The sequence below is a fragment of the Gavialis gangeticus genome, unplaced genomic scaffold, assembly GCF_001723915.1.
Source record: "Gavialis gangeticus isolate Ggan-Ray unplaced genomic scaffold, GavGan_comp1, whole genome shotgun sequence".
NCBI classification, from domain to species: domain Eukaryota; kingdom Metazoa; phylum Chordata; order Crocodylia; family Gavialidae; genus Gavialis; species Gavialis gangeticus.
The window spans coordinates 9491644-9494992 of record NW_017728996.1 but is presented as its reverse complement, the minus strand read 5'-3'; the positions used below and the strand labels follow the sequence as shown (position 1 = coordinate 9494992).

General features: G+C 51.1%; 1 protein-coding gene across 3 annotated transcripts in view; it reads left to right on the top strand.

The window, feature by feature from the left end:
- Positions 1-3349, top strand: part of LRRC28 (leucine rich repeat containing 28) — a 96105-nt gene that overhangs the window by 11854 nt on the left and 80902 nt on the right. The gene's annotated exons all lie outside the window — the stretch shown is intronic.

The window sequence follows — 3349 nt, the reverse complement described above, 5'->3', positions numbered from 1 at the left end:
AGATCAACACCCCCACAGCGAGGGAGGGATTGGGGCTGGGGCTGGGACAAGCTGTCCAGCTGGGGCAAGGGGCTCCCATCACGGTGCACTGCCGGTCTGGGAGCTGTTCTTCTGGAGGCTCCTCCGGCAGTTCTCGCCACTGATCCAGGAGGGCGTGGGAGCAGATGTGTGCCCCTGGATCTGTGCGGGGCAGGCTGGGCCTGGCTGTGCTCCAGGAGGCTAGCCCCGCTGCCGTACTGCGCTCCACAGGGCGGGTGGAGCCAGGCCTGCACTCTGGGCAACTAGCCCCAGCCGCAGCCTGGAGTGCAGCCTGGCTCTGTCCACCCCGCACAGTGCAGCCTGACAACAGGGGCTTGCCGCCCAGAGCACATCCTTGGCTCCACCTACCCCGTGGAGCACAGCCGAGCAGCGGGCGGCTGGGTCTAGCCTCCCAGAGTGCAGCCCAGCCCAGCCTACCTCACACGGATCCGGGGGCACATGCCCACCCCCATGCCTTCCCGGACCAGTGGCAAAAGCCACCAGAAGAGCAGCTCTCAGACCGGTGGTAAGCAGTGTCAGGAGCCCCCCTCCCTGAGTCCCATGCCCCCTGCCCTGGCTGGTCAGCTTGTCCCAGCCCCAGTCCCTCCCTTGCTGTGGGGGGTGTTGATCTGTGCCCCACCCCCCATGCCGCTTCCCTCCCCCCTCAGCCCACCACAACAGACTTACCAGCTAGAGGCAGCTGTGCCCGGCATCGAGGACCGCCTGTATAGTCTATGGCCGAATCGAATCGGGACAGTGATTCAAATCCCTGAATCTAATCACTTGTCCCTCTGAATTGGCCGAATCTGAATCCAAAGCAAATACTTTCTGCTTCGCGCAGGCCTAGTACTTGTGCATGGATTCCCTGAGGGTGGGCTCTGCACTTTCTGCTTGAAGAGACTGGGGGTAGCCTAAAGATCGTCTTCCTTCTTCCACACTTGTGTGAGTCACTTAAGTTTGTTTGTAGTGCAGAATCATCTTGATAATACACAAATCCTTCAGGTCAGCATGTGGCAAGGTGTGGTGGGAGGCATTCAGTACTCAGCTTTCACAAGAAGTTAAAATAATATTAGGCTCACTTAATAAAATGATACTACAGTTCTAATTTCTCTCTGTGACATGTATTCATTATTTAGCAGTACAGTAGTCACAAGGCTTGCACACTGCAAAAGATGCAACAGTAATATAGATAGATTCTGTGCAATAACCACACAATATTTCATAGTTTCATAGATTTAGGGTCGGAAGGGACCTAGTAGATCTTCTAGCCCGACCCCCCGCCAGGGCGGGAGAACAACAAAAAACCCCAAAAACAAGAAACGGGACTCAAATGAGTCCAGCCGGGTAGGCATCCAGCCTCTTCTTAAAGACCCCCAGGGTAGGGGCCAGCACCACTTCCCTTGGAAGTTGGTTCCAGCTCCTAGCCGCCCTAACTGTGAAGTAGTTCTTGCGGATGTCCAATCTATACCTCCTCTCCATCAACTTGTGCCCATTACTCCTTGTTATGCCAGCGGGCGCCAGGGGAAACAGCGTCTCCCCCAAACCCTTCTGGTCCCCCCTAGTGAGTCTATAGACGGTCACCAGGTCCCCCCTCAGCCTTCTCTTGTGGAGGCTGAATAGGTTCAGGTCCCGCAGTCTCTCACTGTAGGGTCTGCCCTGTTGTCCCCGGATCATGCGGGTGGCCCTCCTCTGGACCCTCTCCATGTTGTCCACATCCCTCTTGAAATGGGGCGCACAGAACTGGACACAATACTCCAGCTGTGGCCTGACCAGCGTCGCATAGAGGGGGAGGATCACCTCCTTGGCTCTACTCGAGATGCACCTGTGGATGCACGACAAGGTCCGGTTAGCCCTGCCAACCATGACCTCACATTGTCGGCCCATGTTCATCTTGTGAGGCTCATATTATAAGGCTATTTTCAATTTTGTACAGTTGTCTCCAAAAAAAACAGAACAGAAGTCATCAGCTAAATTTAAAAACTAGGTATCAACAGTTGATACTTCTCACCTGTTACCTACACAAGTAATCAGTAGTTCACTAACAAGCTGAGGCCACAAATCAAGTGTGGCCTTATATGCACAGAAGAGGTCACTGCTGCATTCAGGACTATTGAGTGTTTTCGTTAGTGATGTGGATGATGGAATATACTTGGGAAAATTAGGACAAGATTAGATTTCAAGATTATTTTGATAAATTGGAAAAATGGCCTGGAATCAATAAGACAGAACTGATTGAAGACTGTTTTCTCTCCATTAAGGATAGGCCAAGAAATATTACAGCAAGGGAACTTTCCTTTTGGTTAGGTATTAGGAAAAACTTTCTAACTCTAAAGATTTTTAAGCATGGGACCAGTTTACCTAGCAAGGTTGTAGAATCTGTCATCTGATCTTTGGCTAATCATTTTAATTTTCTTCTATATCCTCTGTGAAATGAGAAGGATTTTGTACCTCATTGTGGTGTTTGGATGCAGGTTAAGCACTGTGAGATCCATACACAGGAAGCCACGTAGAAAATACCTGTGCACCAACTGGCAGTCCTGTGCATTGTTAGAAGTTCCCTCTTGTAAAAAGTGTAGGGCTTTCATTGAATCATCTGTAGTTGATGGAAATACAAATGTCTCACTGTCACAGTAATTTGTAGCTACCACCTGTAATAAAAGTACACTTCTCTGTTCCTTTACTTTGTTATCCTCTATCAGTCTTTCTGAATAGGGTGTGAATAGTAGTAGTAGTAGTAATAATTGTAGAAGTAATAATTTCTTCTATCAGCTCCCTCCCCCAAAACAAAACCTAGAAACCCAAACACCTTTCCCTGTATTGATTATTTCCTAGAAAAAAAACCCAGCCTTCCTGCACACACATTATGGTGTGGACACATTAGAGGAGCAGAGGAGCTTGACCAGGAATTCTTGGGTCAGCTCACTGAGGTAGTAAAAGCTAGGGATGTGGTAGTCATGGGGGACCTGAATTTCCCAGACATCTGCTGGGAAGAGCAGTCGGCTAGGTCCGAGCGCTCACGCAGGTTCTTGGAGAGAGTCCAGGACCTTCATCTAACCCAGGAGGTGCACAGCCCCACCAGGGGGGATGCCTTGTTGGACATGGTGTTGGCCACGGGCGACGACCTGGTGAGGGGGCTGCGGGTGCTTGACCCCCTGGGCGACAGTGACCACTGCCTGCTAGAATTCACCATTCAGCGCAAGGTAGCAAAGGCAAGCAGTCAGGTGGTGGCCCTAGATTTTAGGAGGGCGAACTTCAACGAGCTAAGGAGGATAGTTGGAGAAGCGCTGAAGACTCAGAGGGGAGGGGAGCCGGGTGTCCAAGGGGAGTGGTC